The sequence below is a fragment of the Lolium rigidum genome, chromosome 5 (assembly GCF_022539505.1).
Source record: "Lolium rigidum isolate FL_2022 chromosome 5, APGP_CSIRO_Lrig_0.1, whole genome shotgun sequence".
Taxonomy (NCBI): domain Eukaryota; kingdom Viridiplantae; phylum Streptophyta; class Magnoliopsida; order Poales; family Poaceae; genus Lolium; species Lolium rigidum.
In genome coordinates, this window is record NC_061512.1 from 195,480,293 (window position 1) to 195,494,784 (window position 14,492).

A 14,492-nucleotide genomic window follows, 5' to 3' on the forward strand; every position below is an offset into this window, starting at 1 on the left:
GGATCGCGGCGAGACGAGGCCACGGCTTCGATTCAAGAGCACTCACGAGGTGCGAGGACTTACCCGAACCTGCCGCAATGAAATTGCCCGCCTGGTCTCGGATAACATAGCCCCAGCCACCCGTTCCGGCACCGGCAAGGTAGGAGCCATCGAAGTTTACCTTGACATGATTATCCGGAGGCTTTGCCCACTTGTGTATGTCAGGGGGCTTTGGCGGTTTAACTGGCTTCTTCAAAGATAAGAAATCAACCAGCAGCCTCTCAACTTTGGAGCACACCGCCCTGGGGTCCGTGATGCTCTCGCCAGCATTCACTTTGTTGCGGATGTTCCACCACTCCCACATGAATGTTGCCGCGCGCAGCTGAGTGTCATCATCACAGTTCCACAACTCAGTGAGAAGGTCGCGCGAGGAAGTGCGGAGAGAGTTTATCCCGGAGGTTACCCGGCCCAAGGATATTCCAACAAGCCTTTGCAGCTTTGCATTTCAAAAAGACATGGCCCCCATCCTCATCCTGCCTGTTGCATACAGGGCATCTAGTGTCCAGGTCCACTCCGATCCTATGAATCTTCATACGATTTGCAAGGCTGTTGTGTGCAACACGCCACAGAAACATCTTGGTTTTGGTCGGGGCCTTCAAGTGCCAAATATGGTTCCAATCAAAAGATGGCCTGGGGTCATTGTTGGACGCAGAGCTAGCCGCCTCCTTGCCCGAGTTCCTGTCCCGCAGCATCACCCCAAGCTTGTAAGCAGACTTGACAGAGAACTGGCCTCTAGGATCGAAGTGCCAAGCCAGAAAGTCCTCCATGCCCTCGCAGACTTTGATGGAGAGAATAGCCTTCACATCATCAGGCTGGAAGAGGCTGGCGACAAGGTCAGCGTCCCAATTGCCAGTGATGGGGTTCAGGAGATCAGCCACAAGAGAAATAGGCGATCGACCGCGCAAGGATCTTGGTCTTCTAGTGTCACCAACAGGGAGCCAGGGGTCACGCCAAACTTTGATGTTGGTGCCATCGCCAACGCGTCAGATCAGCCCCTCCTTGAGGAGGGCCAGTCCTTTCAAAATGCTGCGCCAGGTATAGGAGATGCCCGGGGCTGCCACCGCTTCCAAGATGTTGCCATTAGGGAAATACTTTGCTCGGAGCACCCTGCCACAGAGAGACTCAGGATCTTGAAGCAAACGCCAACCCTGCTTGGCGAGCATGGCCATATTAAACAGATGCAGGTCCCTAAAACCAAGCCCTCCAACACACTTTGGTTTGGACAGGCACTCCCAACTCAGCCAATGGTGTCTTTCCTCATCCTGGTTGTTCCACCAATATCGACAAACCATGGAACTAATGTCGTCACAGAAGGTTTTGGTGATGTCGAAGCAGGACATGGCATAGGTTGGGATGGCTTGAGCCACAGCTTTCACCAAAATTTCTTTCCCAGCCCTGGAGAGGAATTTTTCTTTCCAGCCCTGGATTTTCTTCCAGATTTTCTCCTTGAGGTAGTCGAAAGCCAGCGAGACAGATCTGCCTAGGTGGACAGGCAACCCAAGGTATCTATCAGAGAAAGCCTCATCAGCTATGTGGAGAAGGCCCTTGAACTTTCTTTTGGCCGTGGAAGAGGTTCCCTTACTGAACATCACAGCCGATTTTTCCTTGTTGACCATTTGGCCAGAGGCATCTTCATAGAGAGCGAGAATGTCCTGAAGCTTTTTTGCACTCTGATCATTTACTTTCAAGAAGATGAGAGAGTCATCAGCAAAAAACAGGTGGTTTATGCGAGGGGCAGCCGGACAAACCTGGACACCTTGCAAAGAACCGTCCTCCTCAGCCTTCTTGAAGAGAGCAGAGAGGCCCTCAGCACACAATATGAAGAGATACGGGGACAAAGGGCATCCCTGGCGCAGGCCGCGCTGCGGAGTAATAACCTCAGTAAGGTTGTTGTTGACTTTCACTCTGTAAGTGACAGAGGTAATGCAGCGCATCACCAACTCAACCCAGTGGGAGTTAAAGCCCAACTTCAGCATCATATTCTTTAAAAAAGACCATTCAACCCGGTCAAAAGCTTTGCTCATATCAAGCTTGACAGCAGCCAGGCCATCTCTGCCCCCCTTCCGCGTGTGCATAAAGTGAGTAGTCTCATAAGCGATCAAGATGTTATCAGTGATCACTCTTCCCGCCACAAACGCACTTTGGCTTTGAGAAATGATGTCATCCAAGACCTCTTTAAATCTACAGGCAATCACCTTGGAGACAATCTTGAAGACAAGGTTGCAAAGGCTAATGGGCCTGAGATCCTTTATTCGCTCAGGGTTGGTGACCTTGGGGATCAGCACGATCACGGTCTCATTCCAACCTGCTGGAATAGCCCCACCATTCAGAACACCTAGCACTTCCTGCTGCACCTTGTCGCCAACCAGGTCCCAGAAGCGCTTGTAGAAAATGGCAGGCATGCCATCAGGACCGGGGGCCTTGAGATCCCCCATGGAGTTTAGGGCAAGCTTGATATCATCACAACAAAAAGGCTTCCTAAGGAAGGAATTCATCTCAGGGGTGACAATAGAGGGAACCGCCTCAAGAAGTTTAGACTCCCTAGTACCAGCCGAAGAGGTGAAAAGATTTTGATAATAAGAAGCAATCAGGGATCTCAGATTTTCCTCCCATTCCACGACCGTGCCATCATCAGTCTTCAACTTCTTCAGTCGATTCATCTTTTTCCTTTCCGAGGCACAAGCATGGAAAAAACTGGTGTTCTTATCGCCGTCCTTCAGCCAGTGGGCCTTGGCACGCTGCTTCCAGAAGATATTTTTCTGATCTTGAAGGCGCTCGAGCTTATATCTAAGCATGTGTTCCAAAGCAACCTGCTCATTGGAAATATCCCTTTTCCTACAGCGATTCAGCTCTTTCTTCGCTTTCTTGATACGGTTTTGGAGATCCCCCAGAATATCTTTGCTCCAAATATGGAGCTCAGCGCCCACCTTCCTAATGGCATCCGCGACAACGACATCCCCAGAGAGAAAGGCAAGCTGCCAGGCGTTTTGAACAACCCCCTCACACTCCTCTTCCTCGAGCCAGCATGCTTCAAACTTTGGTTGCTCCCTCACACCCGAGGAGCCACTGCCATGAGGATCCGGGTCCAAGATCACAATGACAGGCCTATGATCAGAATGCCTGGGGTCCCCATTGATAGCCTTGTAGGCCGGGAAATGAGTTCTCCACTCCAAATTGGCCACCGACCTGTCCAGTCTTTCTTTGATATATGTGTCCGCACGTTGGCTGTGATTTCGCCAAGTATATGGGTCGCCAATAAACCCCAAGTCCTCCAGCTCACAGAACTCCAGAGCCATTCTGAACTTGTCCATGCAGAATTGCTTCTTAGGGACACCACCCTGCTTCTCGCTGGCAAAGAGGACCTCGTTGAAATCTCCAAAACACATCCATGGTAGATCAGACTGACCATGAAGAATGCGTAGTAGCTTCCAAGTCTTCTCCCTTGCACCCGCCTGCGGCTCACCATAGATGCCCGTGAGCCTCCATGTGAAGCCATCATCGCCGGTGATGACCGCATCAATGTGGTAGCGGGACATCCCCGGATTCACAGCAAGATTAACGTCTTTCTTCCAAAGCAGGGCCAAACCCCCACTCCGGCCGTCACAACTCTTCACCTCCATGTTTGGCATGTTCAACAGCACTTGAATGCGCTTCATCCCCTCCTTGTCAAGCTTTGTTTCAGACAAGAAGAGAACATCAGGAGCTTCTGCCTTCCATAACTCAAGAAGGCCCAAAACTGCCGGCTGGTTCCCAAGCCCCCGGCAGTTGTATGCAATAGCTTTCATTGCTTACTGCAGGGCTGAATAGGCAGCCCCGCGTCAGAATTAACACCCTTCCCGGATGAGTTGCGCACATACACCGAACGTTGAGTTTTTTGTTCTTGGCCACTCCTTAGCTTCTTCACGCTGCCTTGTCCAGTGTCAAAACCTGCACCACAAGTTCCAGCCCCAGTCACACAGGACGACCTCACAGGTACCACAACCAAAGCAGAGCTCTTGTCAATTTGATCGATCAAATCCCCTTCGGGGGAAGACACACCAGCCCCCACGCTGCATTCACTAGGCTTCCTCTTCAAAGTGGGTTGAACCAGAGAGCCCTTGTCCGGAAAAAGCTGACGGGCAACTTCGGAAGCCAAAGCCTTTTCGGTGCTGGCAACAACCTTTGCAGGCGGGGAGTTCACGATATGTTCCCCGGGTTTCAGCGGATCCCCATCCGCGGAGGTCCTGTTGGTAGCAGAGCTTGGCCCTGATTTTCGGCTGCCCCCTCCACGATCTTTCGAGCCGCTGTTCCAAGACGCAGAGGCAGCGGCTTGTTCGAAAGATTGCATTCTTCTGCGCCTTTCTTCAGGTGCTCTCAGATTTCTATCGAAAGGGAGCTTTCCCAAAGCATCCCTGTCAGCGGGGCTCTTGCATTCGAGCTCACCGTGGCTGATGAGGCCACAGCCAAAACAGAAGAACGGGAGCTTCTCATATTGCAGGTTGAAACTTTCATCGCGGCCGTCGCGGCGGATAATCACCCAGCGCCGCAGCGGTTGGTCAAAAGGGATGGCCACCTTAGCACGAAGGAAAGTGCCAGACGCCACCCCAAATTCATCAACATCCACCGAGCAATTCTTGTCAATGAGTTTTGCAATCTTCAGACCCTTCTTATTATTCATCCACTCGAAAGGTAAGTTCAGAATTCTCACCCAAATAGTCATGGAGTCGAAGCGAACATCGGAGGGCCTGAGCCGAGGATCATGAGGTTGCAGAAGAACGGCGTGCCGCCCCACCATCCACGGCGTCCCCTCCAGCACCCGGTCCCGGTCAGCACAGGTTGCAAAGACGGCCACGAAGACATTGTCTCCCGCAGGCCTAATCCGCAGGCCCCTTGGGTTGCCCCAGGCAGGCTTCATTGCTGCCCGAACAGACTGGATATGAGTGGTATGCGGCGAGAGCACCTTGCCGTCCAGCGCCCACAGCTCCGCCGCAGCACCCGAATCATCTTCATCATCGCTCATCTCGACGACCTCGGTCTCGTCTGCGAGCAAATTCAGGCGGCCCATCATTGAGTTAACACCTTCTTCAGCACCCTCCATAGGGGCTGCCAAGCCCTGCAGCACCTCACGGGCTTCAGACATCACGCAGGCACGAAGCTACACGGGACAGGGGTGAGAGGAACTCAGCCAAGCCAGGATAAAACAGCCGCAGAAGCGAAGCTGTGAAGGGAATCCGCCGCCGGTCGTGACCCACGGGGAAAAGATTGCAAACTCACCGGAGGCGAGGCAAAGAAATTTGGGGCTGTTCGAGGCGGATCTAACGGGAGGGAGGGAGATGGCCGCCGGCTGAACTAGCAGGGGCGGGCCATGAGGAGGGGCGTCCGCCCACCAGAGTGGAGAGCGGCCGGAGGCTGGTGGAAAGGCAGGGCGGGGCGGCGGCGGCGGGGGCCAGGGCCAGGGCTAGGTCGCCTCCATTTTCGCCTAGAGAAAGGAGAGAATCGCGGAGTGAGACATAAGCGTACTCCAGCTCCTTTTTTTTTGTTGTTATTGAGAAAACCCCGCCGCCGGAGTGGTGTTGCTCACTGCGCCGCGCCGCTCGGCGCTAACACTAGTCGTCTCAGGGCCTGTTATTTTTGGGCCTAGTTCCGACGGACCAACCGACTGGCCCATATATTTCGTCGCGGCCCGTGGTACGAAAAAAGGGCCCATTAAGGTTGGCGGTTAGCCATGTCGAACGGGGCGACGCAACCGGACCCCGAGTTCTGTTTGCGACCGCGCTAGTCGAAAAATGCGTCTATACCCTAAGCCAGCGGCTCGACGCATAGTGACCAACCCGTCTGTCCAGACGTAAACGCGGCCAAATATGCGACATGTTTGCGTCCGAGCGGACAGCGCGGCCGTCCGCACGCTTCTCGCACAGGCCCGCCTGGCAGTGACACAGATGTTTCGTCTTCAGCGTGGCATAACTTACGGGCGATGCGTTGCAGCTTTTCTCCGCCGTGTTAATGGCGTCTTGCCTTCCGCGCGTGTGCACTGGTGGTGGCGTCACATCGACTTCAATGGCAGGGCATTGAAGGCTAGGTGGCGCCCGAGCCTTTTTAAGGCTCGTTGGCGGCGCCCATTTTCCCGACTACGCCATTGCCAGAGCCCGACATATCCACCCAACCGATGCCATGGGGAAGGGTTGGCCGTACTGCAAGACGAGGAACGACCACGAGGCAAGCGGCTCGCGGTCCGGCAAGAAGTCGCGGGTACGGCGATACGTCCGCATCGAATTCGTGCGCCGTCTGTGGGAGGAGAATCGGTCGGTGCCATGGCCGCATGCGAGCCTGCCGGCTGCCGAGAGGCGGCTGATACCTCAACTCCAGGCGCGTGATGGTCCATCCCGTGGCATGCGAGGCCCGAGAGCGCCGTGATGAGGTGCGCCCGCCGCTGAGCCATCTTGCCGACCGAGCTTCGAGAACATCTGGCGTATGCACTCAACTCCTACAACTGGAACTTGTTCGGGACGCGGGAGTTCGACCCGCACCGCCGAGTAGGATACCTCGGCGACGTCAACTACTTTAACCGTGAGCTCGACGCCGCCACTGCTGATGAGGACGACGACAACGACGACGCCACCGAGGCCAAGTGCGGGGTCGCGTCTGACGACCATGTCCATGGCGAAGACAACGGCCATGATGGCGACGGCCCGGTGTGGGATCCGGAGATCGAGTCGTCGGACATTTGCGAGGAGGAGGCCATTGCCATCGCAATGGCCAAAAGCGAGCTCGACCAGCTCGTTATGTGGGACGACCTCGCCATCCAACTTCATGAGTCGTCGCTGGCGCATGGGAGGCCGGCGACTCCTCCGGCCATGCGACACGTACCCACGCGCGCGTCATATGCTGCTCCTTCGACATCCTGGGATCCATGACCACCTTCACCACAACCTCCTGCTCCGCCGACATTCAGGCAACTGTCACCGCGGGCTGCCCTTCCTCCTCCACCTACGGCGTTCCAGCTCCCATAGAGGATGCCGGAGTTCATCGACCTCATCAACGATGACGAGCAGTAGTTCATAGCTACGTTTTAGCAGGCCTTGCTGACCCTTTTTATTTTCTAATCTTTTTGATGTATTTTACAATTATGTAAATTATGGGTTTTGAATGAAAAAATTATGTGTCGGGCCATTGGGGACAATCGTAGACACAAACGGGCGCGGTCGATTTCGACCATTCGTCTCGACGGCAAACGGATGGTTCACCTGTTTTGGCGCGTGATTTGATGTCTCCTCATTAGAGATGCTCTTAGTGCTAGCAACTTTGTCTATTTCCTCCAAGGCTCCAACCTTCACACTACACCTAGGCATTTCTCGAGCCGGGCCAGGTTTCGGGTCAGGCCCGAGCCCGGCCCGACCTTCGGGCTTACAAACCAAGCCCGAACGGACGAAAGCCCCGCTTGGCCTGATAAGCGCGGTCCTAACTAAGCCTAATTCATGTTTCCTATAAACCCGAGCCCGACAGCCCGGCCCAGCGTTCAGGCTCCAATATCAGGCCCGTTCCCAGCCTGACATGCAAGCCATGCCCAGTCCAGCCCAGGATTTTTGGGCCGGGTAGGTTCAGGCCGTCGCTGCCCATGCCCAACTGTACTTCACACGCTTGTCTTGCTAAACCCTTGCCTCCTATGGTGGTCCTTCCAGATTCCGGTAGTTACCCCAAACTCCAGCCTCTCCTCTACTCTACTGGTGCCGCCTACTTCGCCCGCCTCTTCCCCTAGGGGCGCATGGGGGAGGTTGTCTTCCCGTTCGATCCGGAGGCACGCCGCCGACCGGCTATCCCAGCTCCTCTCCCCACCGAGATCTAGGTTGCAGCTCCCAAGGGGGGAGCTCCTATTGCCCGCTTTAAGCGGGAGCGAGTCTCCCTCCCGCCTCAAGCACTAGCTTATGGGCTTCCCGGCAGTGACCCAATAAAAGGTACTCCCTCTTTTTCGTTATCTATTTCTTCCTTTTATTTTCTGCTTTTTTCCATTTGTAAAGCATTTGAAATCTGAGGTTTTAGAAAACCGAACTTTTTAAAAATTATTTTAAAAAAGTAAACATTTTTAAAACTGAACATTTTTAGAAGAAACAAATTTCGAAGTGAACATTTTAAAAAATTAAACTTTTTCAAAATTTAAACAAATTTTGAATCTAAAACAAATTTTAAAATCGAGAAAGTTCAAAATTAAAATATGAGCAAATTTAAATAAAAAACGAAATCTGAACAAATTTCGAATATGAACAAATTTTATAGTATGAACAAATTTCGAAATTTGAACAAATTTTAAATCTGAACAAATTTCGAAAAAAATTAAAATTGTAAAAGTTTATAAATCGAGAATTTTCGAAATAAGCTGGACAGGACACCGTTTCTTTTTTCAACATGAGAACAGAAAACCGTTGAAAAACCTGAAATCGGAAGGAAGGGAAAAAACGAAAAAACAGAACCTGAAGGGGACGAAGTAGTCTCTCGTTAGATGGGCCCGGCCCATAACTGGTTCCCCCAAGCGGCCCATAACATCCGCAATGAGCGGTGAATAGGGCTTGCCTCCGGCAATCCCTATTCCCCGCTCATTGCGGGAGTAAATCTCTCCCGCCTGAAGCGGCGGATAGGGTGGCCGGCCCATTAACGTGCCTAGTCTGTCTGGTTTTTCTGGGTTTCTCTATTTTTTCGTTTTTGCTGGTTTATTTGATTTTGCTGATTTCGTAATTTGTTCAGATTTATTTTTTGTTCTGATCTAAAAAATGTTCATGTTATAAAATTGTTCAAATCCGAAATTTGTTCAAATTTAAAATTTGTTCAACTTTGAAATTTGTTCAAATTTTAAAATGTTCATGTTATAAAATTGTTCAAATTCGAAATTTGTTCAAATTTAAATTTGTTCAACTTTGAAATTTGTTCAAATTTTAAATTTGTTGAAATATGACGGTTTTTATTTTAATTTTTCTTTTAAAATTGTTCGGTTTTGAATTTGTTCAGTTTTAATTTTTGTTCCTTTTTGAATCTTGTGCTGTTTTGAATTTTGTTCATATTTTAAAATTTAATTAAACAGAAAAAAGAAGCAATCAGTACCTTTGTTGGGCCAGGTTTGGAGCGGCCCAGGACCAAGAACCTTAAGCGGAGCTATGCTTCGCTCCCGCTTAAAGCGTAGGATAGGCGCTCCCCTTGCCTTCCAAGGGTGCGGCAAATCCTATTCTCCGCTTATAGCGGGACGGATCCGGCGCTCCGCACAGGGAAAGTTCTTTCTGGGCCGGCCCATTAAGCGAAGGCAGTGCGTTTCCTCCGGTTTTTCTTCTGTTTAGGTGGGTTTCTATGGTTTCTCTGGTTTTCCTTCCGGTTTTCGCTGGTTTTCCCATTTTTCTCAGTTTTTAAAACTTTTTTTCAAATTTGAATTTTACTTTTTAAATCCGAACATTTTTCAATTTTCGAACATTTTCGAATTTTGAACATTTTTAAAATTTGAACATTTTTTGTTTAAAACAATTTTTAGATTTGAACATTTTTTGAATTCGAATATTTTCAGTTTCAAAATTTTTAATTTTCGAATTTTGAACATTTTTGTTGAGAACAATTTTTAGATTTGAACATTTTTTGAATTCTAATATTTTCAGTTTCAGAATTTTTAATTTTCGATTTTTGAACATTTTCAAAATTTGAACATTTTTTTAGAACAATTTTTAGATTTGAACATTTTTTGAATTCAAATATTTTCAGTTTCAAAATTTTAAATTTTCGAATTTTGAATATTTTAAAAATTTGTACATTTTTTGCTTAGAACAATTTTTAGATTTAAACATTTTTTGAATTCGAATATTTTTTCAGTTTCAAAATTTGAATATTTTCAAAATAAAAAAACAACAAGAAAACAGACATCGTTACAGACAGCGATTGAAAGAACGAGGGCACGTTGTGTGACCTTGACGTAAATGGGCCCAGCCGAAGTTGTCTTTCCCTTGAGCGATTTTGGTCAATGGCATCGCTTGGAGCGTAGAATAGGGGCTCCCCAAGGGTGCTGTCATGCCCAAGGGTTATGTCGATACTCTTCCGTTGGGCTTTACAGAAGGAGTTGTGGTCCTTGGGCTTGGCCCAACTGCAGGAGAGTGGTGCGGGAGACCAGCACAGAGGAACGTATCGAAGAAATGAAACGTCTATTAGCTTCTCTCCCTTGCTCCATTCCTCACCTCCTGCTCCTGTTCCTCGCCTTCCTTGCTTTTGCTGATTTCTCATCTCAAATTTCCTTGTATCCTCAATTTGTACTCAAATATTGGTACTGAATCGGTTGTTCATCACATCCTTGTGTTGGTTCATGATAATTTGGTACCAGATCCAACAAAATCCACAAAAAAATAACCACCCCACTTCCTGCCTACCACATGTTCGACGGAATGTCCATGAGTATGTTCCATCTGCGCTCAGTTGCTTGAGCTGAAGCAGATCGGAACTGTGGTTGAGTACACAGTGGCGTTTTGGGAGCGTCTGCACTGTGTGCTGGATCTCAACCCCAACCTCAGCATCAAGTGCTTCGTCCACCCGTATGTTGAGGGCCTGCGGAATGATATTCAAGCTGCTGTGCGGTCACGGTCTCCCTCCAGCATCACTTGTGCATCGGTCCTTGCTCGAATAAGGGAGAACGAAATCGGGAAGGATACATTGATGGTTGTTGACAAGCTGAGCGTTAGCAATGGCCTCATACCTGCAGAGATCCTCACCGACGTCTTCCCCCAGTCTGCTGCTCCAGTGCAGTGCTGCGCAGTCCAGAGCGTCACCACCATCAACGTGAGCTGCCAATCTGCTCTGACGACGACCACATGCTCGATGGAGTGCCCAAGCAGCGATGCCACTATCGATGTCTTCCCCAAGTTTGCTGCCACGGGAGAGAGCGATGAGGACCTTGACACCGTCGAAGTTGCTGCACTGACACCCGCCACCTGCTCGATGGGTGGCCCGGCACATGGTCGCGACGGCGACAACCTCGCGGCAGTGTCCTTGGTCCTCTGGATGACGGTCCCATCCTCCAAAGTTCCTACAGAGGCCACACCAACCAAGTCACAGTGGCCATTTTCCATCCTTGAACTGGACACCATGCTGTCAGCAAGGTGTTTGGCAATGTGGTATGACAGCGACATTACCTTGCTGATACTCGCGTTCAAAGTGGATGTGGCTCCGGGTATCAAGCAACAAGGGCAACTGCTCAGGCCATCACCATGGCCTTCGTTTGTAGCCAAGCAGCCAATTACACGTTGCAGCAGCATCATCGAGCCGGCACTAAGCGTCACTACTGCGTCAAGAAGGAGTGAGTTCCTTAATACCCTGCAGCCAGCTCAACTTGATTATCTTATAGCACCTGCTAAACCTCCTGATAGTAGCGAAGGATATGCAATTAAGGTCAGTACTGAAAGTTCTGTTTGGTTCAGTACAAGAGGGATTAAAGACACCTCTCTTGAAATTTCATCTGCTGAACTACTGCTCAACTGCTACAGTCGCATGTTTGACAGCATTACTGAATGCCCTTCCTATAATATGGCTAGCAGTCAATGGTACATATTACTAGAGCCAGCGCAAAGTTTGATGGGAGGCCAGTGCACTTATGGTGGAGATCGGTTGACCAAAATAGTGCAAAGATATGTCCAAAGTTATGGCCAAATAAATATGATAGTGTCTTGTTTATGCTCAGAACACGTTTACAGGCTTCATGACACCTTGGAAGTTCTCATATTGTGGAAACTTGAGAAATGGTCACATACTCACTATGTGCAGCTAGACAATGCAGTTTTTGAAGCTCACTTCAAGTTCCATTCAGAAGAAGCTGGTTCGGTCTTGCATATTGGTGCCAGTTATGTTTTGCATTAGACTAGCTCCTTCAGTGGACATTATTTACATGTACTTGCTGCATTGAGTAATTTCTGGTACAAGTTCTTCAATATTGGAGTGCACGCTTATTTGTTCATGCTTGGAGATTCTCTCTTGAGGATGAATCAACTTTTACTATAACAGAATTGACTGAATATGGTTCAGCTGGGCAGTTGTACATTGCGTTTATTCTCCTCTCTAACCAACAAAACTGAGATTCATCAACAACGTCTGGGCACCATTGGAACTGCAGCCTTGTTGTGTCAAAATCTCCAATCTACTATACAGCTGCTTGTGTCTTTGTTCTCCTGTCTACATGCAGAAAAAAGGATGCACTGTGGTACATGTGAGGCACGTGGCTACTCCCCGATGCCAATTATTCAGTATATTCAGGTAAAGTGCTTACTTGTTAGTTGGCCTAGACCTGCTGCAGTTCATCAACATCTTGGATTAGAAAAGATTCAGAGGTTTGGCTTTGAGCTGGGAGGATTTGACACTACCAAACACACTTATGGGGAGGTTTGCAGTATCTTTAATCAGCTGCTGACCTGCTCTCTTGGTCATGTAACTGACCTTTGTACCACAACACAGTGGGATCCTGGAATCATGACCCTAGTTTGTCGGGCAACACCTTAAATGTCAGATGGAGTGTACAAATCTTGTGCCTGTGTTGCTTCCGCTATTCCTTTGGTACCTCGTCACCGGCTTGAGGGCAAGCCGCATTTTAAGGGTTATGCCGATACTCTTCCGTTGGGCTTTACAAAAGGAGTTGTGGTCCTTGGGCTTGGCCCAACTGCAGGAGAGTGGTGCTTATATACAGGGAGACCAGCACAGAGGAAGGTATCGAAGAAATGAAACGTCTATGAGCTTCTCTCCCTTGCTCCCTTCCTCACCTCCTGCTCCTGTTCCTCACCTTCCTTGCTTTTGCTGATTTCTCATCTCAAATTTCCTTGTATCCTCAATTTGTACTCAAATATTGGTACTGAATCGGTTGTTCGTCACATCCTTGCGTTAGGTCGTGATAGGTGCTCAATATTCTCCCCCTCCAACTCTCCCTAGCTTCGATCTGGTGGTTTGCGGCCGGCGTTGCCGAGGCCGGCCCCGACCCCAAATGCGGTTCCCAGGCCGCATGCGGACCGTGCCCCTTCCCTCGCCGCCCTCGGGCCCTCTCGGCTGCCTACAAAAGCATCGACATTCAGGTCAGTGCTCGTTCCAAACTTTAAAAAAAATTCTCTTCAATTTTCTGCTTAAAGCAAGATTCTCAGTAGATAAGTACTCTAGCTGTACTTATCACTTTATCAGTTCACTTTGCTATGTTCATTTTTTTTTCAGAGCAATGTACCGGCGTTTTGCACAAAAATAACCCAAAAGTGAAAGAAAAGCACAGACTGACCCTCCGGTGAAACTATTTCACCCATCTAACCCTTTTGTGTGGCGCCTATGTGAAGAGAGCCACACTGCACTGTGTGGCGCCCATGAGATGAGCGCCACACATCTTGCCTTAGGGGCGTGCATGAGCGTGCGTGGCCTACAGCTGCCAACGTGGAAGCATGTGTGGCGCCCATGGCAAGGGCGCCACACTACTCGTTATTAATAAACGTTGTCTAGAGCTGACAGAACATAGTGGTAGCTTAGTTGGGTGAACCCTTTGGTGCAAACCTTTAGGTCTTGAGTTCAAACCCCCAAACCACTTGATTTTATTTTTTCTTTTTAAAATTATGCTAGACATTGTAGTATGTTCTAAAATATAGAACCCAGCTCCCTATTGTTTTTAAAACTTTTTTATCATTTTTTAAATCATTGTAGGAGTCCAAAATAAAACATACTGCCTCCTATTTGTTTTAATGGATACACATGTACATAGCGTGACCGATCTATTTATTAGAGAAACAAACGCAAGCTAAACCATTGCTATTAGTTTTTGGGTTGCTCTAATCATAGTTGTGTTTTCCGTTTGCAGATTAGCGGGGGATGAGCCAGGCCTGCTTATTTAATTTTCTCAACAACAGCAATAGTAAATATTGCACTGATAGATATACCCTAGCAGTGTCTTTTTTTCAAAAACAATCATGTATTTTGTTTCCCTTTTGCAGATGACAAGGACTGTGATATGCTGCAGAATCAAGACCAAAACAAGCAAATCAATGGTTTTGAGTATCTGGCCCATACCATTTTCTCTACAAATTAATCTGTTTAGTCCATGCATGCATGAAATGTCTGACAGAAGTTTAGAATCCGTAGTCTAGACATGATCAGAAACCACGTGTATACTTCACTTCACAGTGAAATGGTAAAGTAATCCCTACTTACGGCGATGAGAAATTTGGTTAACCTCATTTGTGATATGATTCACATATGTTTCAAATTTTATTGCAGTCAAACATTTTGCTACTATGTCCGCCGCAACGTGCGGGGAATCATCTAGTATATATGAAGTCATCAAACCAAATCTTTGTGTGATACACGAAAGTTGTATCTATATATGCAAAATCAAGGCCACGAAGATTTTATTGCTTCAAAAGGATCGACTCTTCGTATGGCTAGTAAATGGTTCATGAGATAACCTCACGGGAAGATGCGGATTATCAGGATAGTCAGAGAATTCT